Raw genomic sequence first — 23,212 nt, 5'->3', positions numbered from 1 at the left:
TTAAAGTTAACTAATCTTTTAATGACTTTGTTGTGTCTGCTTTTTGTTGGAAACAATTTGAATGTTTGGTTGCAGCATGGAGGTCCGCAGTTTCAGTTGATCCTCTAGATGGGTATCCGTCATTTGTGACCTTAAGGGCGTCTTGAAAAATGTATTAATAAAAATAAAGGGATTTGTTCTGTAAAATTTGGATTCAGTCAAAAGGCCGCACTTAAGGACCTAGAAGGCCACATGTGGCCTTAAAGCCGCAGCTTCCCCACCCCTGGGCTAAATCAAACACATAAAAAATATACCTAAATTGAAGTCATAAGCGTAACTAAATCCTGTTTTCATTCTGAAGTCCCGTCATTTGAGCCATTGAGAAATATCATTGGCTTCGGCAGTAATTTGCTCTTAAATTAAATTAAATTAGATAAGTGTATAAACTTATATTATAGGTAGGCTAGACCTATTCGAAGAAAAATATAAATTTTTCGGAAACTGATATGTACTTGATTTTCCCTACTGAGAGGTGCAGAGAGATGTAGGCCTATTATAATCTTTGCAGTATAGTAATAAATAGGCTGTCTATTTACATCAGACAGCAAAATAATAAATAACCGTGATGGCTGAGGAAAACACAGAAGCCTGGGTTAAAAGTTCAAAGTAACGCTCCTCAATCTGGAAAATTTGCTGTTCAGAATGCTTGACAATCTGAGAAATATTCTGTGGACAGTTTTGTGTGTTAAACTTTTACATTTTGGAAACATAATTGCATGAGATTTTAATATCTGCATGGCCTGTTGTTAATATTATATTATGTAGATCTATAAGTGATTTTCAGATTATAAGGGAATAATTTAGTTTAATTTTGCGCGAATTTTAATGGATTTAACAACTCCTAATGGCAATATTTTCTCATACATAGCGGGTGTCTTATAAACATTTCAGCCGATATTAATAACTTACTGAAGATTCATGTATTACCACAAAGTACATGCTTATTTATCCTATGGATTATTCCATTAAACAGCGTTAACCATTTGATCTTTGTAATGTGTTTTCATCGAGGTTGCAACTGAATTTTAAAATATTAGCTTGTTTAGATTAATTTCTTGCGTCAGAGGGTTAAATCGCCTCATCCTATTTAGATGCCTATTTGTTAACTTTATTCAAAGGTATTTTTAACAACTCGATTATTGTTTGTAATTAAAACTTTATATGTCAAAATTATGGAAAAATATAAATTAAATGGAGCACCATTGTGTATGACTGCTGTGTGTAGTTACGACGCAATAGAAACACGTTAAAGGTTTAGGGATCCTATATCCCATTATGATGCACAAATTTTGTTTGACATTTTTCGATAGGCCTAAATACCTAACGAAAAACAACGAAAATTAGGCTTTTCTTAACAGCTTTGAAACATGTGGCTTATACCGACAATGATGTAACACCAAGTCCAGTTAGTAGCACATTTGGAAAACATATTTGCTCCAGTTCTGAGTACACCAACAGATTTTGACTTCATTTATTGTTGCCGATATTGTATTACGTATTTGTTCCTGTCTCGATACGAAATTTGACAAGTCTCACTCCTTTAATCCATCATGGGCCTGTCTCGTCATCAGAATCGAAGATTATTAAGATTTCTCACTGTCGTAATGTTGGTACTACTTCACAGTAAACGACTAGTCTACACGTTAAAATTTTCAAAACGTGTGATACTATAGACAATTTTACAATATTACATATAAAAAGCGTTGATGTCTCTCCCACCTCAGTGGTTTGCATGGTGGTTATGTCGTTCTGTTGGCGGCAGTTAAATCTGTGAATATGGGTTCGCGACTAGTGGCATGATGTTTATACCATATTTTGTGAGAATCTGCCAGTTCATTCAGTAGTTATGCAGAAGCAGACGAAAGGGTGCACAGTATCATTAGCATGTAGGCCTGAGATGTAATAATAAAACCGAGCTAATGAATTCTTATGCTTGCGGTAGTGGGTTACCGGATTATGTGTGGAATAAATAAATGTGTTGGTATCTTTGAATGTGAATCATATAAGGAAAATATAACAAATAATAACTGTTCTTTCTTCCTATTTCGTCTGTAGGTCTAATACTGATTTTCAATCGGGATCGACCGGGTCTAAATCCTGGCTAGATCCGGCTGTCGTGAATGAAATGTTTGTCATTTTACTTAATTCATTCAGATAAATGCTGGTGTAGTTTATAAAGAACGGTAATGATACCCATAATGAGATTAGTTGTTCAATTACTTATAGTCGTTTCTTTAGATATTACATAACCTCGACAATTTGCAGAGTCTCGCAAAATAAAGCAAATAAAAAACTATAATAGAAACAAAAAGCGAACGAACGTGATCTCCCAGTGAGGCATAAAACCCTTACAACATAATTTCAGGATCATTCCGCCTGTGTACTCACTGCAGGCCTATCGGCCTACAGGCCTGTTCGCGAGATTAAAGTTCTCGAAGGTCGATTGTGTTTCCGCGAGTCATCTTTCCGCAAGAACACGTGCTATTGTTGTTGTGGGATCTGGTGAAGAGAAAATGGTAGACCGTGCAGATCATCGCACGAGTCACGGTTCCCGGAGAAGCGAACACGAGATGAAAGATGTACGTGACCCGTGTCACTTCCTGCAATCTTGAACCAAATTTCTAAAGGCATTAACTTCCTGCATGTGCATCGGTGGATTTCTGGCCTTCCGAGGTTCGGCTCTTGGCTCACCTAGGGCACGTGAATTTTTAGGAGTGGGCCCTGCTTCGCTCTTAAGGTGATAGTTTACTGACGGTGTATTTTGCTAATGCTTATTTTATTTCAGATGTAAGTAAAACAAACTTTTAGTACACTATAATGGAAACTTATTAGGTGCATTAACACAACAGTTGGCCCTTAGGCGTACTCAACTCCCGAAACGTCGCATGAGATGATAGTCAATATATAAGAATCGTGTCTTGACAGTAAATCATCTGTTGTCATATTTTATGAGAATCATTGCTTCAGGAGTCGAATCTAACAAGTTCCATGGTAAAAATATCTTTTGTGACAAGCTGATAGTCGCTTAGTTTGTCTCCACCATTTTATGGAACCGTGTTCATTAGGCTCCGCCACGTGACTTTATATTGAGTAAGACTAATCCAGCCCATCCCTTCGTACCATATTTATTTCAAATACATTTTAATATTATTCTCTAATTTATGCCTAGATCTCCGAAGTGCTATGATATGCTTTCCCAGCTAAAAGATGTCTTAAAGGTGTTTCTCATTTCCTTCATGCGTGCTACATGTCCTGTAAGCGTTATTCTCCTCGGCTTGATTATCTTTATAAAATTCGGTGAAGATTGCTGATTAAGAAGAACCTCATTTCGCAATTTCATCCATCTTGCGGTTACATTCTGTTCCTTAGTTGTAAGAGTCAACGCTTAATTAAGAATATTTTTCTTCTATTTTTTTCGTAAATTTACTAACTTGCATCTGGAATATATATTAGTCACGGTCCGACATACGATGGAACAAATTTTAAGTCAGGTTAGGTTAGGTTATTTTCCGCGTGATATTTCGTCACACTTTTATGGTGTTGCACAAAGAATGGACGTGATTTGGCATTACGTACTCTAACGTACATGTAAACAGCCTATAAATAGGCCCAGATACCTTTATTTTGCCATATACGTCGCACAGAACTGTTCTTGTCGAGAGAAAATGGGCCTGCCTAAGTGTTTCGACATTTTTCGCTTTGCAGTGTCATCGTGGAAATACGGTTCCGAACTTTTAAAATTAAGTCGTCTCGTTTTACAAAGGCTGTGCACAGTAACTTTATAATTGTAATTAATTATGTACATTTCCACATGGATGGAAAATTACTTTTGTCGGATTTGTTGTTTCTTTGTTTGTTTGTATTGAATGCTTGTTGCATTTAGGTATTGGAGTCAACTGTCAGCAATATCCGTTGCAATGCGTAACCTGAGGGCAGCTGATACCGCATGGTGCTGTGTTTAATTAAAGTGTTAAATTAATGAAAACCAAAATAAATTGGTAAGGCTGAAAATAAATAAGTTTAAAAATCGATTGATGATCCAAGGGTCGGTTGTTGGAAAAAAAGGGTTATTCTGCTACATCTGTGACGGAGCGACTCAGCGTATTCTGCGTGGCTGAGGAACTCGTCAAGGCAATGCATTCACTCTGACGTGCTCTGTAATAATAGCGTGTTCAAACTATGCTATTACCTTGTTTTCCTAGTTTCAATTGGAAACTTAACAAGCCGATCAGACGTGAAATTGACTTGTAGCATAAAAACGCGCGGACTTCTCGCACAAGTTCTGTCAGGATCTTCGGAAGAAACGGGGAACAGAACAGAATCTCAAATCATATGCCTTTCCTTAATCAATTTGTAACATAGGCTATTCTAAAATGTAAATGGATTTTACGGTAGCCTATGTACATTTTTAATTTTCTTTTTATATTAGTGTGTTTTACGACGCCGAATCAATTCCTGGTGATACGTAGAGTCAAATCAGATATGGTAGCAGTGTAATTATAGGATTTGGTTAATTTTTAATTGACACTGTTGAATAAATAGTGAATGACGTGAGTCATAATAGACATTTGCTGAATGATATTCGAACCGGATGCCCTCTAAATACGAGTGATATCTGTTATTGCTCTGCTGATTCATTCTACAAGACTAGTTTTCTTTTTCTTTTTTCTAAGCATTCTGAAATTGGTAGTGTTGTTTCTGTGACTGAACATTTACAGCAAGTTATATAAAATCCACTCTTAATAGAAGAGCCAATGTCCGTCATGCCTGACAGGACAAGTAAGCCGTTGGTGCGATGCGGAAATTTTTGAAATTAAGATTTGGTGGTGACTTTGGTAGCAAGAAATGCAAACGAGGCTATCGTGGCACCTATGTGCAGAGTCTGGCGGAGTCTGCTGGCTTTCGCGGTGAGGAATCAGAACCAACTTCTGAAAAGATAATGCTGTAATAAAATGTATCACTGTTCAACACGAAACATTTTCATTCTCGTATGTAATGAGTCATCAGCCACGTTATATAATAATAACACGGTTTTCTCCGCATGGGACATCATACAGTAGTTTATATTTGTGTATATTCCACAGTGCAGGTCACAATAAACAATTACAAAAATTAAAGAACTTATTTAGAGACATTTAAATAATATAGGTTAGGTTATTTTCACATATTAATGAAAGGGTGTTTATTTTTATAAACCTTCTGCATTTTAAGGCTTTATTCTGGCGAAAACATACGTTTGAAATCCATATAGCACCATTGACTTCCGTTGTCAAAATAATTAAAACATGAAATTATTGATGACAAGAAGAAATTTAGCGAAAAAATATGTTGGAGATGAATAAAAACAAAACATAAATAATTTCAGTTCTCATTTTAACTTACTGTATAACTTTTAAGTTTCTATACTGACCGCTAGGGTTACACGATATAAAATAAATACAATAAATAAATACGTAAATGAAACAAATTGAATTAAAGCATAAAGCATCCTTGGCAAAACTACAAATGAATACGTAAAGGCTAAGGGTAGAGACACGTGCAACACGGAACCGATGAATTAATGAACGGATCATAAGAAGAAAAGAATGGAAGAAACGCAAATGTTGCACAAAATTTGACAGGCTCGGATTTTATCGAGACAGGTCTCCAGAATGAAGAAAAAAATGTTGACCCCGAAGAAAACGTGGAAAGATAATGCGAAGAATAAGCTAATACAACCATCTTTAATAAGTTAATTTATTGCATGGACAAAAGACGATTGAAGCAGATTTCTTCCATCTGCTTTGTGATGTGATTAATGTTGACGGTTCAGAAGAAGCGAGGGTTGAATCACATTGTAGGCCTATTATAGTGTTAAATAGGAAGGTGTGTCCTTTGAAAGACGTAAGCAGACAGAATTAAGGATAAAGAGTGCACAGTGTCACTTCCAGACAGAAGACGTAAGTTCAGTTTTAGGTTGAATAAGACAGACGTTTCACAGTTTAATTGGAAAGGATCTGTTTGTGGGTGGGGGAATATATCCATTAGTTTCATTTTCGAGAAAAAGCGTGTCCAGAGGTGTGACTGACCAATCCGACTTACTGCAGCAGTCTATAACCAACATATATTCAGAGAATCATGTACCCCCTTCTACAAGACATTCAAAATTTATTCCTTAGGAAATCCAAATTTGTTCCCTTCTGCCTAGCCTCATTTTGAATAGGGTTGAGTAAGGGTGACTCTAGTGTCTGTTAACATATTAGAACGCAACGGAGTTATACTAACTGTGTGAAGCAGACATGAAATTTACTATTTTATTTAAATTTGTCTATATGGGGTCTCGGGTTCGATTCCCGGCGGTGCCCGAATTTATAACTTGTGTTGGGCAAGGCCGTGGTCTAGGCAACACGGAGTTTTGTTCCGGGGGCTTCCCCGGTTTCTCCGTGGCATCCCAACAATTACTTCATTCACACACAGAAGAAGGCAATGGCAAACCACTTCTGGATCATCTGCCAAGAACGTATATGAACAGGTCCCAGTCCGAGAAAAGGATGGAAGGATCCTGTTCATATGGACCTGTCGTCAGACAGAACACTGAATAAATAATAATAATATCACGGCGGTGAAGATGTTAATGTGGCCTCCTGGAGTGTGACGATATGTTGTCTTGTGGGTAGTTACCATCGTTTTGAAGGAGCATCAGTAATTTCGTACAAAACTACTGGCATCAGAACCCTTGAAGATTGCTCAGGTTAGGCTAGATTAGGTTAATGCTTGAATGCATTCCAAAATAGTTAAAATAATTTAAATATAGCTACTTCGTGGATGATCTGTTTATAATTGTAGCAAACCTTTAAACTTTTAAGTGACGTATCTTGCTGAAGGTATTTTGGGCTGTAGTCCCATGTCGCATGTCATAGTTGAAGAAAAATTAGTCCATTTTGAATATTTCTTTTCTCTATCAAAAATCAAGAGTCTTAATCACTTTGTTTTTATTATTAAAATTAGATGTTGGAAAATGCATTATAAGTGGTAGTAAAAGGTAACATAATATGTTATTCCATACGTTTTATGATAAATTCTAAATTAGTTTTGAATTCGCTGGGTGAATAGCTGTGCAGTTTTAAGGCCTGTAAGCTGATTGCTATCAGTATCAACTCTTCTGTGAATCAACATTTTCCATGTAACTTATTTTTAACGAATCCGCCAGATATTAAAATATTGAACATTCTCTCACGTTTTGAATGGCATTCTTTGTAAGAAAGAATAAACCATCACTTGCAATGTGGTGGATAAAGAAGCCTTGTCACATTTCTTGCATGCATGATTTTTAATTTCAGAAATACTTTGTAGGGAAACGGAGAGTTATGAAATCAATTGTTACTTTTAAAAAGTTGCAATATATTTTTATGTCGTAAAAGAAAGGTGGGTGGGGTGGGTGGGGAATAATTCGTTTTATCTTTAGCTTCCGCAGTATGAGAGCCAAGTTAACAACTTCCTTTGTGAGTTAACATGGCTACTGCTGGATAACCCTTCTAACAGAACCTTGAAATTGCTTTCTGCAGCTGAGAGCGACTAGGTTCACGTAGCTTTGTGGTCGTGAAGCCTGTAAAAACTTACTACACGCCTTTCAGCTTCGAGCAGCTTGGCAACACAGCAAACTTGGAGACTTGTTTGAAGAATAAGATATAAAATGTGTTTTATACATTTCTTATATCAACATGTAAACGTTTAATAAATAAACAAACAAAGAAATATACAAATAATTGTAATCTTTCAAACAAATCAAAAGGGACTAGAATAATGCTACCAAAACCAGCTTTGAAATCTTGGAAAAGCTAAAAATTTGATGTGAGTGTAGTGTTGTCTCTCGGAAGAACTGTATTGGGTGATTAGTGGCGATGCTCCTGAGAATTTTCGTGGTTTTACTTAGCCTGTCCAAGCACATGATGTAATGGTTCCTTAAATTAGGCTAGGATTGATTCTTTCCATATCTTTTATAATTCATTATTCAGTTGTCATCCTATTAATTTACACTGTATAGAGTTAATGTTCACCTTGTGATTGTATATGTTACAGTCCTTCACAACCCATTAACGTCTGTTTTCTCGAAATAGTGGAACTATATGATGTATAATCAGCTAATTGCTGAGAATGTTGTACGTTTAATTCCTCTATGACAAATTCCTAATGTGATCAGTTTTCCTACAGCTCTCTATATCCCTTAGAAAACTCAGTACTTTAATGGGTACGGCTTGCAGAGTCCATCATTTTGATATATGTATTAACGCAGCTTTATAAAACCTTACAAAACACTTTATAAACACTTGTGAATGTTTACATTATACTATGGCTCTATCAGGGAGCTGAAAAGCTAGAGGAGATGCTACATGTTCATTATTTTTTATTTACATATCTTACGTGACCAGTCAAAGATTCAGAGTTTTCGTAGTTAACCACTGGCAAGTCTTGGTTATGCGGAATATAATCACAAACGCGTTTAAATATTGTATTGAGAAAACACTGTGGATGCATGGACATTCTTTCTTTGTAAACATACTCGATAATCTGCACAGTGCTCGACGTTTTACGACGTTTGACACTCGTTCGAATGATCTGTGGAAAACAAACGCGGAAACATCACATTTGGATTCAGCAATCCGATTTTACTGTCCTCAACAGTCGTTCAGTAGATGTCTCGGTATTTCGTCAAAAAATCCACGATACCGTAGGGACTATAACGAGACTGGATTTGTTTATAGGTTCGACTTTGGTTTATTGAGCCGTTTCATCTGAAGTCCTATATCTCTTTATAGTCGGAGGGGCGATTGGAACATCGTGCGTGTATCCAGTCCGTACCAGCACCTTGACAATGCGTCAGCATAAATACGAGCGAGAGTTTTGGTAATAGTCGATAGAATTGCCGAGTTTTCGCTGTCGCAGTATAAAGCCATTCCCTATTTCTGATACTCTACTAAATCCAGAATTGTTATAGTTCCGTTCACAGATGTTAATGCAGTCAGACTCTCACCCTGCGTAGACCAATGTGTTTCTCTAGAGCAGAAAAATATATAACATGTATTCACAGGCTTTCTGTTTTGTTTCGGACCGGGGGGTGTGAGACTGTGCGGCTAACGGGCTCATTGTCCATCCCCCAGATGATACGTGGGTGAATATGGAGCAGCGGTGGAATGATACTGACAGGCAAAACCGAAAGACTCGGAGAGAAACCTGTCTTCAGTGCCACTCTGTGTACTACAAATCCCACATGGACTGACCTGGTCTCAAATCAAGGCCACCGCGGTTAAAATCCGGCGACTAACCGCCTGAGCTGTGTCACGACCATTTTGTCTCCCTATATTGTACCAGTCAGAGAGGGATCTGGCGGTCTCCGACAAATATTCTTGGTTCGATCCCTTTCATATCTCTCTGTTTACATATTGAAGTTTTCAAATTTATCGAAGATGAAACTTGTGAAGGTGAAGAACATTAGGAATTATTCGGTTGTAAGACGAGGCTGCAGAACAGCGTTCTCGTGATCACCGAGTGACTTGGAGGAATAGAATTTGCTCTCACCTCAGAAATGACAGAGGCCAGGAATGTTATAACATACTTGGCAGCAACTATACTAATGATTATGATGGTCTAATATGCGTTAAATTCGTTGTGAAGATTCTGTAATTGTAAGGATCAACTTAACTTCGCGTGCTTAATAAGCTGATGTATAATCAGCTGGTCGAGGTATCCCCCTCCTTTTAACTACCGATAGACCCTACCCTGAGCCTTTTTAATATTATCTTCCATATACCTATGACCGTTTCTTCCAAATAATTTCGTCTCTTCAAGAATTTCTAAAACGACCATGTTAACCGTGTTCTGCGTCTTAACGGCACGTCGCGTTGTAAGGTTTAGGATGTGGAAGTCAGCCTGCAGATAGACCTGCGTGGTAGAGTAGTCATGGCCAGTCGACAAGGGGTGGTGCAGGGACTCAGAATTGCTTGGCGTAAACAGCTAGTATGTTACAAAACATCACAGGCAGCCTCAGTTACTCTGACGCCGTATTGAAATGCCAATCACGTGAATTATACGTGTCAAAGTTCATAATTATCAAGAAGGAGCTCCTTTGTATGAAGAATCTGGGTCATCACACCAGCTAAGCTAACTGTTCTCACTTCTGTGAGAATTTAAAGGAGTGCTTGGATAGTAGGCCTCCTTTAAAATAGGTCACGACATCTACGTTCCACATCCTTTGTAGTCGTCAATCTGAACTGCACGATCACTGTACACGATTAAGGAGGAATGATTAAATTAAGACAGACGATTGGAAACATGTACTCTTTGGAGTACACTCACATTTCAACGCCACGTCATCGTTGTTGCACTGTGCAATCCAAGGTCGCTGCATCGTAAGTTTTCCTTGCACTAATGCAGGTCATTCAGCACGAGTACCCTTGTAGGAACGATGACCCTTGGTCACGAAGGTTGGGTAACCCAGCTATGCAGGTTATTACCCATGTGGAAAGAATTCCTCGATCATGCACGTTGAGTACTCTCGTAGAAACCAACGACACCCCCAGCGTTGCAAGTTAAGTATCCACCGTAAGAACAGTAACCCCTAGTCGTGCATGGTGAGTACCCCGAGATAAAAGCGGCAAGGAACAGAAAGGACCCGTAAGATGTTCCTCGTTCACGCTAGAGCGTGGCGAACACCTGGAAAAGGGGCAAATTCAAGAATGCGTAGGCATACAGTAGTTACGTTGAATACAGAACCTGGAGGTAAGATACCATTTGGGAGACCTGAGCGTAAATAGGAGGATAGCAATAAAATGGGTGTAATGAAAATAGGGTGTGGAGTTATTCGACTGGCTCCGGATAACGACCAGTGGCGGTATCTTGTGAACACGACACTGAACCGGCACTTCGGGTTCCATAAAATGCGGCGAATTTCTTGCCCACGTGAGCAAATAGTAGCTTTACAAAAAAATTCTAGGCAGTAACAAGTTAAAATGTATTTTTTTTAAGTTTTGGCGATGCTGGTATAACCGTCGTTACTTGAAATAAAGAAGTGTAGACAGTATGATTTGAGGTTTTCACAGCGGTGATTATGAAGATTTCTGTCTTCTGGGTCATACTGCCTCCGTCATCAGGGCGATTCTTAGTATGAAGAGTTCTGTCTTCTGGGTTGTTGCGCTGTTTAGTCTGGTCGATGTTAACCAATGTTTCAGAGGTCATACTGCCTCCGTCATCAGGGCGATGAGTATGAAGATTTCTGTCTTCTGGGTTGTTGCGCTGTGTAGTCTGGTCGATGTTAACCAACATTTCAGAGGTCATACTGCCACCGTCATCAGGGCGATTCTTAGTATGAAGATTTCTGTCTTCTGGGTTGTTGCGCTGTGTAGTCTGGTCGATGTTTACCAACATTTCAGAGGTCATACTGATTCCGTCATCAGGGCGATGAGTATGAAGATTTCTGTCTTCTGGGTTGTTGCGCTGTGTAGTCTGGTCGATGTTAACCAATGTTTCAGAGGTCATACTGCCTCCGTCATCAGGGCGATGAATCACTCCAGTATCGCCCTGATGACGGAGGCAGTATGACCTCTGAAACGTTGGTAAACATCGACCAGACTACACAGCGCAACAACCCAGAATACAGAACTCTTCATACTAAGAATCGCCCTGATAACGGAGGCAGTATGACCCAGAAGACAGAAATCTTCAAGTGTAGACAGGGCCATTATTTTTGCAGTGAGCGGCGTCTTCTTCCAGACAGCAACCTTTCGGACCCCCTCTTGTGTCTTCAAATGTGAGTCCTTGAATGTGACGTAATAATAGATATATTTATGGAGTGGCAGATCCAGAGCTATCGTTTTCGTGAAATGTTGTCTTCGCCGTGGCTATCGGCAATTTCTCCGACATAGGTGTTGTACAGAGTAGTATAACAAATAGTTTGTAAGTATTTTCTCTTATTTCAGTACAATTTTAAGAATAGGTTTGCTAGATTTAATATGCTCGTAAAACTACTAACTTGTGTATAAAAAATAATGAACAGACACACTTAATGGCGAAGTGCCTGGGATCACACTGAAATTTCTGGTGTGACGTAGTTCTAAACAGTTTTTATACCGCATTTCAGAATGGCTTAAACCGATACTTTCCATTCTCACTGTTTTAGTTGATTTATTTACACACAGTTCTGTACACAAAACCTAATAGATTGATCGCTTATTAGATAAGTATTATGTTGTCAGAATGCGAACGTTGAATATGAATATTTTTCCTGGACATTTATTTTCAAACATTTTGAAATTTATATTTTCATAAAAAAGTTATTATTTCACATCCATATAAAACATGGGGTACAATAAATGTTTCGCGTATCCTTGTCTTGAACTGTTAGTTAATTAAATATGGTATGGCAGCCTTGTGGGTTATTACGCCTTTCAGTCTAGCAGACGCTCTGCTATAGTTTCGCATCTTTATATCTGTCAGACGACAACAGAATCCGAGGCATCATGCACCTTTGAGCTCAGCTGAACGTCAGTGTCGCTGTGCAGGTGAAAACCAAAAGCCACTGACTCGTCTTCAACTGTCAGGACCTCCAATGTCACGTTCATCGATGGTCGTCGTTTCCGGGGAAGATCTTCCCTCCTTACCTTCCTCCACCCCCCCCCCCCCCACGGGTAATCCGTTTCCGTGAACGTGACTTTCTGGTATACCCGGAGGTCATAACACCTTTCGAATCCACAGACATGCGTCAGCCGCAGACTCTAAGTGTCTTTGTTCCGACTGACCATGCGACTCCCCGAAAATCCGTAATGATTTCCGGAGGTCTGCGATGTGATTCACACATTTAAACACTCTATAATAACGGTTTATATTTTTATCCTTAAAATTATGGCTTTCAGTTATGTTACGAGTATTATAATAACAGATCAAGTACACTGTATGAGGAAACGCATTATCCACGTCTATAGCCAAAGATTTTGTGTTTCCAATAAATTTCATGTTATACATTTTCTAAATTTGAAGATATGTTGCCTATATTTTTTGGTAGAACAAATTTTTAGAAGATAATTCCTTTTATATCAGGAGAGCAGATCAGTATGACACCGGTTTTGAAAGTTTTTGCTGTCTAGAAGACTGGACTTTTTATTTCTGGATGTTTGGATGTAAGATCCGAATATCGAGTTTGTCCAACAATCTTTGCCAGCGGTTCTCAGAAAATTATTTTCCTTTTATGCGTTAATAAACAAATTTTTATTGTGCTCATTTTAATTATGTAAACATAGTACATCTGAGCTCCAGTATCATCCAATAGTGGTCAAGATCCTTCAAGGTACAAATCGCTCATTTATGAGGATTTTAAAAGTAAAGTTAATACAGACTTGTAAAAGAAAATGTTGGAGTGGGTTAAGAAATGGTCCAGAAATGCTGATGTGGATGCTTCGTGTTGCTGCGAGGTGTCTGATGTTTCTGGACCTAGGATCCTCTGTGAGGGAATCTCTTCTGTTCTACTTTCTCCCCGTTCCCTCGGGACGTCTCCTTTTTCCCTTAGCTGGCCAATTGCATGAGGGTTGAAGGAGGAAGGGGGTAGCTAAGACGTGATGACAGGACCGCGCGGTCTGTACCGCTGTGGGGGGGATGCACTTCTTTTATTTGACGTTGTAACTCCAGCTGATTGCCGCCCTTCAGAAAAACAAACTGAACCTCATCTGTGAAGAACTTCGCGTTGCGGTCTGTGCAGAAAATATGCTGGATGGACCAAGAAAGTTCCTAGCGATGGAAATGCATTGTGGCAGACTATAAATCTATATAATATTCCGAAGTAATAAAAATATAAACGACGTCTTGGGAACGCTTGCCACAAGCCACATTTTTTCATTGCCTTTCAACTCTAAAATCTCGAGACGTTTCGAGATTTTGTTCTGCTCTCGTCTTCAAGAGATTCCTTGTAACTGTATTTCCAATATTGTTATCAAATTTTGATATTTGTGGCAGTGGTTCTAATCTCACTTAAGGCCCATTAAATACTAAATACTGAATCACCGTTTACTGAACAAGCACACGTGACTGTCGTTATACGTGGGGGCTGCGTCTCTACGAATCGTCTCAAATATCTAAAATGCGTAAAATGAAACGTATATATACCCGTGCATTTTTGGGGTATGAACTATGAGAGGCTTTAATTTGTAGTCCGCGGAGTCAAAATGGTGGCAGCGGATAGGATATTGATATTCCTTAGGATACTAAAATAAAACCGCGTATAATTAATTGTGAAAAAGATTATTCACTCGTACGCAATCCTCTAGACCAGTGGTATTCAACCTGGGGTACGCGTACCCCCGGGGGGTACGCGAAGACATCTTAGGGGTACGTGAAATTTAAAAAAAAATATTATTTTATGATAAACACTGAATAATCAGTAATGTAATTTATTTAATTTATTTTAGATGTAGATTATATACTATGCATAACTTGAATTATACACCAACAACTTAGGGGGTACAAAGTTGAAGAGAAATTATATCTTGGTGTACGCGAACAAAAAATGGTTGAATACCACTGCTCTAGACGGGTTCTGGCCTATCGCAAGACCTCAGTAAATGCAGGCCCACACTAGACAACACAGAAATATATGATCATATAGTTGTGTTGTGTGTGGGATTCAAACCCGCTATCCTCGATTCTGAGGTATCCAAGATATCCGTGTCAGCTGACGTAGTTTTTGGTCCTCAGTTACGAGATCTTCAAATGTTAACTATTTCACTGTCTATATATAGTATATATAGGCTATAGTAAACTTTAACGTCAAACCATGCACATAGGTAAATGAAAAGATTTATAGAGAAATTGAGTCCCTTACACCACCAACGCCTCTCGATCCTGTTGCCCAAAATGGCCTTCTCGTGAGTAAATATCCCAAGTCGGTTTGCTGGCATCAATGATTGGAAAAAAGGGTCTCGTGGGATTCTTGTACAAATACTGACTGAATCAAACCTCACCCTCAACTAGGGTAGTTTCTGACAACCTCCCCTCTTTAACCCCAACCACTATTTCTGCCCTTCCCTTGCTTTCCCATAATAATCGCTTCCGGTCAACTCGTCTCCGCTGTCCGTCACTCTCTCTTTCTTCTTTCGGCAAGGAATAAAAGATGAAAATTAGCCTCGACGCAGACGAAAGCAGTTCTGACAATTTGGCCGCATCTACAAAAAAGAATAGTGATTCTGTTGATTGGGCCACTTTCCTCACTCTACTTCAGTAGTCGAATGTTCATCAGAAATTCAAGCGGACTGTAATTCAGTTGTGATTCCCCTACTAGATGTATTCTGTAATGTCTTCAATGACCATGCGCACAAAATGTTTAGTTACGCTCACCCAAATTCGACGCAAAGAAATTCTGGCAAATAATTTCTCATCTTCCGTTTTAGACATGTGAACGCTTACAACTTTCATGTTTAGGATTACAGTTGATAATTCACCAGGAAATTCTTTTTCTTTATGACAGAATATTATTCTCCTTGTTCTTCGTCTTGTGAAGAATTTCTACCAGACATTGGTATTTTTGCAAAGCCTCTTTCTGCACATGACAGCAATGCACAACGCGCAGTACAGTTGAACTTTTATCCCCAATGCAGACTTACGTTACTTACTCCAACCGCAGTATAATATAACCCACTATTTATCGGGATAGACTGGTAATAGCCAGTTGCCATTCAAATCATGTTCGCCTTAGATTCAAGGGTATTAAACACCATATTTTATTGTATTACAAATTGTCTTGCAATGGATACAGATTTCAGTCTTAAACATCGGACCTGTTGATTGTTTTTTAAATAAATTTATTACTAATATTAATGTACTTATTTCTTCCTTTTAATCGATTTAAATATGTATCAAATTTTTTCTATTAATTTCTGGTTTTATTTTACATGGAAATTGGCGATACGTCGGTAAGCATAATAGGCTGTATATCAATATATCGAATATTTTCCGACATCAGTTTTGTTGATATGTCGATATCACTGACATTCCTAACGAAGTAGTTTCTTTCCCATAAAGTAAGAGACCTCTGTTTTCACTCTCCTGTCTGGTCGATTTTTGGTTTTCGTAGAAGTTCGAAGATAACAATATACAAGTCATGAACTGGACTTTCTTTCATCTCCCGTACGTGAGCCCACATCAGGAAAGAGAAGGAGACGTATTCAGTAAGCACAAATTACTTCACACCGTGTCTGTCCGTCCTTTGGTCACATTTCTTCTTATCCATCATCATGTCTTTTTCTCGCTCATGTTGGGGGGGATCATAAACAAGGCATCCCCGGAGAGTTCTGCTTCGTCTGTTCAACTCTCCTCCCCCAAGTAACTGCCCTTTGCCTTATACCAACGCTTCAGAGTGTGAAAACAAAATTAAGGCGAACTTTTCGATCAAATTGGTTCAAATTGGTCGGCAGCTCTGCACCTACCCTTGTACTGCTATTCCTCCCATCAGAAAGTCCACTGAGAATTTTTTCTACCCCCCTCCCCACTTTTTCCTCGCTTCTTCTTCGATTCTCGTGCCATGCCCCCTTCATCTGTTGTTATTAGGTTATCCTGTGCTACTGGTCAGACCCTCTTCTTACAAGCTTTTCCCTTATAACACCATTCTCCGGTAAGAAAACAGCAGTGGTATTATAGTAAGACATGAAAAGACGATGTATATTACACAGCCCATTTATACAGAATTCTGTGACTTAAATTAACCGTATGTCCTGAAGTGCTATTATGACTATGTGATTTCTAAATAGTTTTAAGCATTTAATTATGTTTTTCTGGTCGGTCAATCACTAGGATCGTGGGTTCGAATACCATTCGAATCACGGATGTACGTCTGCGCCTTTCTGTGTTACGTTGTGCTGAAGGAAATTTCGAAAAATGGGCAGGCAGAATCTCTAGAAAGGCCAAAACTTGAGCTGTAATATCTGTACACAGATTACTATATTTTCGTAATAAACTCTTGAATGAGATTACAGAGAGATGATTAAGGAGACCGAGAAGCAGATGCAAGTTTTTAAATTAAAATTAAAAAAATGTACATTTATTTTTTGTATCATTGTAAAAACCTGTGTTCAAACTTTGTCACCTGAATGCAGGACAAAATCATAATTCAAATAAGGAGCACAACACATCTGGCAGGGTCTGAACAATTTTGCCATTTGTTTCGGATTGTTTGATTTTCCTCTCTCTTCTTTAAAGTAAACATTAAAATGTACAGAAATATAATTTACCAAGGACACAAATCAGAGAGGGAATTTGGAAACAGGGTAGTGAGGAGAATATTTGGACATAAGAGGAAGAAATATGGGGTTAGCAAAATCTGCGAAATGACGAGGCTCGCAATTTCTGCTCTTCACCAGATATTATTAGGGTATTAAAATAAAGTACGATTTGATGAACAAGACATGTAGCACGCATGGAAAGGCAAATTCTTATAAAATTTGATATGAAACCTAAGGGAAGAGACCAGTTTGCACACCTGGGCAAACTGGAACTATAATAATATAGGGCAGGAGGGTGTGACCTGGGTTGAATGAACTTAATGTAGGGTGAACACGGTAATGAATATTCGGGTTTTAAAACTTAGGATAATTTCTTAGGCATTTTGTCAATTGACAATTTCTGGAGAAGGACTTGGCTCGCGTGGAGCCATGGATATAAAGCTTTGGGTGTGCTGAGTGTCCGAGGACCTGCAACTGTTGAATAGTTGTCTTAAACCAGCGGACTTAAGACAGCATTTGTGACACTGGTCAGATAGCCTTATGACGCGTGGTTAACAGGAACTGCGGCAATGTGAATGCTATCCGCGTTGTAATGAGGGAGCAATGCACACAAATAGCCTCAGTAGAGTCTGTGAAGTAACCACGCTGTAGACTTCGTGCGTCACTGAAATTTCCACAGCTTTCGTGACGTGGCTTATGTCACCCGTAAACGCGCATATTTTAACATTTGTTTAAAATTTTAGTTCGGATGCTTGAAGGGAGGAGACTGCTTAGATGTAATAGGCGTAGATGTGAGGAGGATATTAAAACTGGCTTTTAGAACCTAGGGTTGGATGCTGTGGATTGGATTAAACTGGCTTATCAGAGAGACCGTTGCGCGGACACTTTTGAACACTGTAGGCCCACCATTGAAAAAGAACTCGAGTTTTGAATAAATAAACGCAAAAAATTTAGGCTAGTGTAATAAAAGCATGTTAAAAAGATACATGTTTCATGCATGGAGATATGAATACAATGACATTTTAATAACATTTTATATTTAATAATTTTATTGAAGTAACTTAAAACGCAGAAGTTGAGGACTGTGAATGATCTCTTTACTTGAAAAATAAATTTAGAGTGGTTGGATCCTTGTTTTCTTCGTCTCGGTGAGGATTTCTTGTAGCACCGAAGATCAGCTTCACATTTTAATGACTTTCAGTTTTCTTTCCAAAGTCGTGACTGCTCTTGGCCTCTTAGCTTTCCCAATTGGCTGCGCAGAAATTGCCACTGATTTTACCGTAAAAATAAATAATTAAATAAATACGAAAAAATTGTCAGTGTACTTAACGGCTAGCTTACGAAACAACAGCAATTCCTTCGGTAGACCGAAGGAATTGCTCCGCGAGTTATATTTACGAATTCCAGGTGATTAAAAAATCGATTATTGATATCAGAATCGATGGATTTAGAGTCGACGGATAACGATGGTTTACTGTGTGAGAGGAAAGTGACTCTAATGCCATTTCCTGTCAATGCTACTGTGGCGTCAAGTTGCAGCCCCTCGAATTTCACCCCATCACATGTAAATAAGGACTGTTTCTTAAGTCGGGGAGCGTCCAAATGGAGTGTCTCGATCGCCTTATCAATAATTCACAAGTCGGACAGAGGAAGGGGGCCTGTGGGTTGCCGTAAAAGTTGTTCTCCTCATATTCCGCCTTAAAAAATAAACAGTCAAGGTGTGGGAAGCCGTTGACGAAGTTAAAGCATCTCCTGGTATCGGGGCGGTAGAACATCAGATAGCATCTCGACGTTTTTAAAAGCCCACTCTTCCCTTTGATGTTCATGTATTCAAATTAAGACTGAAAAGAAAGTCGCCTAAAGTCGTAGAGGACTACGTAATTGGTCTGCCTTTTTGGTATGACTTCGTAACGTAACCTGCTCTTTAATTTCAGAATGGTCATTTCTACAGTTGTATGGATCGTTTACAATGTCATTTCATAAACTATGTTATCCAACATGTTACAGAAGTTTAAAAAGAACAGTTTTTTTTAAATTCCGCCACTAACGCCGATACTTATTAAATAGTACATTTTCAACATGTATTAGATGGTTCATTAAATCTTTAATATATTCTGAATCTAATCCAAATGCTTCAGATCTTTCTTCTTAAGAGCCATTTTAATATTATCCACCCATCTACACTTGCGTCTTTCAAGTACTTTCTTCCCATTTGGCTCTCCAATCTAATTGATATAAGCATTTCTCACCGCTGACATCTCATCTGACGAAGAGTGCAAATTATGGAGTTTCTCATTACATAGTTTTCCCCACCCTCCTGTTGCTTCATTCCTCTTAGATCCAGATATTCTTCTAGGTACGTTGGACCTCCGGAATTAGCCCTGCGCCGGACTCAGAATGCGAAACAAATGTCGTAGGCATTCAACCGCAGTGTTGAGTAGCCAGTGTATTGTAATGTAGACTTGAATAAACATGACCATCTATGAAGTGTTTCGTGAAACAGCGCATGCGCATACACCTGGCTGTCTCATCATTTAGGTAAAGCATAACAAGAGCCCACTCATGTGTTTAACAGAACGAATTTTGAAATTTGTTCTGTCCGCGGGGCTTTTTCTGCACTCTACTTTGAAACGTCAGTGGATGGGCGCTGTGAACAGTTTCTTCTCAAAGACAGTAAAAGCAGAAGGGAGAGAAGTTTTATACGTTGAGAGAGAGGTCCAGCGACAATTCCTTTATCGGACCGACACTGTGGTCTAATGACAAACCGGATGTGACGTAGTAAGGCTGATGATTCCTGAGGGAAACATCGCCGTCTCATCTTCCAGCTACACGACAGCAGATCTCTTTCAACTCACCTTTCACCCCCATCCTCCATAAAAGGCTCACCTTGCCCCAGCTTCCCCACCGCTCAGCAAACGACATGGTTTTAGGCTGCAGTAAAGCTGAGTTGTTTTGAAAGGGATGAAGATTAGATTCGTGCCCAGCCAATGCACGGCTGAGGTCAACTGAAACAAGGGAATGTGTCGTCTGTCTTTACTGATTAATATAAATACTGTAAAGCGCAAAATGTAACTTGGGGAATCTTTTAAACGCCCAAAACAACGAAGTTCGTTGCTGCAAAGCTTTCCTCAAGGCTTAAAAATTCACGCTGTGAAGGTGTAAAATACAGATCGGAAGTAAATCTTCACGCAGTGTAGACCTCGGCGTTAGGTCGAAGGTGTTACCCCAACATGCTACGGGTGCAATGACACAGAATATCATCAAGTAATTCAGTCATTAAAGTCACTAGCTACGAGTTGGACAACAGGGGTAGAGGGGGAAACTGGCCACCTTGGGAGACCAAAATATAGATGGGGAATAATATTAAAACGAGTCTTAAGGAAAAAGAAGAATGTGAGGGCAAACACCAGTGACGGGTTTTTTGTGAATGCGGTTATGAACCCTCTGGTTCCATAAAATCCTGGGAATCCCTTGATCAATTGAACGGCCGTCAGCTTCTCAAGACAGCAGCGCCGAGTTAGTTATAGAGCCTACCGCCTGTAGGCTCCACAAGATACCGCTCTATTGTTTTTTGTGCTCTTTTCGACTGTAATATAAAGGTAAAACTTCTCCTGTGTTTAAGCATCGCGCCATGAAAAATAGTTCTGCGCATTCTTAAACTCGATTCAGGTGAGTGGTCAATTTAACACCCCGACCACCTTGTCTCCAGGGTAACAGTTGGATACGAGGTTCGGTGACTTGGTCCGGTAACGGTGTTTGATTTTATAATAATTTTTAAAACCAAGGTCGATATTTCCGGGCAGCCAGTATCGATCTGATGCTGCATTTGTGGACCAAATGTTCCTCTGTGGAAACAGAAGGGTCCTGCCCCCCGGGAACGGTTCTTGGTCCGGAGAGCAGACTGAACACTGCCTAAGTCTAATCGAATTGAGAGGACCACGGAAACAATCGGCAGTCCCGTGTGTGGCGCTGAATATAGTCTGCGAGCGTCTGAACGCTTAACACACTTGAATCTTATGTGTGGCAAAACGCCGATGTCATTTACGTTTCATTTTGTTGCTTTCCATTGACGATGAAAGATTCTTTAAATATTATATTAAGAGTTTTCGTCTTCTTTTTAGAATCATGAAATAGCCCATCTTCCAGCGTGTCTTAATAATAGATGGTAGCCTTGTAGTCATACAAATAATCAATATACAAGAGGTTCTTCGAGCCATCAACTTCAAGAGTGGTAACCGTCTTATTTTTCGCCCGTCTTGTTTCGTCCCAAAAATGATTCGACGGAGTCACATAACGTTGTACGAAAAATTCGCTTAAACACTTTAAAGCCAAGTGGAATTTATATGTAGTGCCTACTTTGACAATAAATAATTTTGCGTTTTTGTCCCACAATTATAGTAAATTTATCGGTTTCTTATAATTCTCCGAGTAAACGGCGATTTCATTAAACAGCTGAGTTTCATAATAGTGATATGTTGTGTTTACTTTGATATGTATTCATCGTATGATGTGACGTTTTTTTAACTTTGTTTCAATGTAGTTTTATCGTAGATAATATTGTTTTCCTTTCTTAAAAGGACAGTGTATTTCTGAGGACATGCGACTAATACATTTACTTTGTTTAATGTAGCACATTTTTCGTAGTTATAGAAGATTCTGCTAAAGTAGCCTATTACAAAGATAAGTATTTATTGTGTAAGATTTGAGGTTTTCACAGCGGTGAGTATGAAGATTTCTGTCTTCTGGGTTGTTGCGCTGTGTAGTCTGGTAGATGTTAACCAACATTTCAGAGGTCATACTGCCTCCGTCATCAGGGCGATTCTTAGTATGAAGATTTCTGTCTTTTGGGTTGTTGCGCAGTGCAGTCTGGTCGATGTTTACCAACGTTTCGGAGGTCATACTGCCTCCGTCATCAGGGCGAATCTTAGTATGAAGATTTCTGTCTTCTGGGTTGTTGCGCTGTGTAGTCTGGTCGATGTTTACCAACGTTTTAGAGGTCATACTGCCTCCGTCATCAGGGCGATACTGGAGCGATTCATCGCCCTGATGACGGAGGCAGTATGACCTCTGAAACCCAGAAGACAGAAATCTTCAAGTATTTATTGGTTCTTCCAAAAGCGGAGATTTGAGGAACCTTTTATCTCAGCATAATGTCCGTGGATCGTGAAACGTTGAGAAACGCTGTCCTAGATATTATATCCTTCGCAGATCCAACTCGGCGCTGTAAGTGATTAGAATTTTAATTTTAGATTGTGTAATTGCCATTGCCTATACTGAATGAAATCTTTTATTCCGAAACACACACTGAAAATTAATTGACCCTAATCTTGGTTAAAGCCATGAAATGCATCTACAATTCGAAGATGTTAAAATTTGCATAAACTTCTTGAATTGAACGCGTAGCAGAAGAGCACGAGGACATTCCCGAGAGTGAAACGGAGAACCAGAAACATTTTTTTGTACTCGTAAAGAGAAGAACAGGGCGTGTGGCGAAACATTGGTGCGGGGTGGTAACAGAAATAATCACATCAAAAGGAACGAACTCATTTACCTTTATTTGATTAACCAGCATCTCGGAAAGTCTTGCCGCGTGCTCAGTAGGTCTACAAATAAGACCACATTAGTCTTCTTTGCTAATTGTTCGGGATTTAAATGCAAAAGGAGTTCCATAGAGTGGTGGGAGGATGTGAGGGGGATGTATATATACGCTTTTAAGGTTTCCGTCTTGTTAATTAAACATTGGCTCGTTACATTTAAAGGAGTCTAAATACGTGACACACTTACAGTGGGAACATTACTATGAGAAACGCTGCCAAAGATCCATTACTTCCTTGGAAACCGGCATGTAGTTCTTGAAGCAGGTAAAACAAAACTTGAACCATGGAAACTGAACCCGTAAGGTTCAACACACTAATACTAAAGAGTACGTAAACCAGAAC

At 39.1% G+C, this 23,212-nt stretch overlaps 1 protein-coding gene across 5 annotated transcripts in view; it reads left to right on the top strand.

Moving 5' to 3' along the window:
* The window catches only part of trh (PAS domain-containing protein trachealess), a 311,424-nt gene that overhangs the window by 242,206 nt on the left and 46,006 nt on the right, over window positions 1-23,212 (top strand). The gene's annotated exons all lie outside the window — the stretch shown is intronic.

This window comes from Zootermopsis nevadensis, unplaced genomic scaffold (genome assembly GCF_977971745.1).
Source record: "Zootermopsis nevadensis isolate Lab colony 2312 unplaced genomic scaffold, Znev_1.0 Znev_ptg000028l, whole genome shotgun sequence".
NCBI lineage: Eukaryota > Metazoa > Arthropoda > Insecta > Blattodea > Termopsidae > Zootermopsis > Zootermopsis nevadensis.
This window is presented reverse-complemented; position numbering and strand designations above follow the sequence as displayed.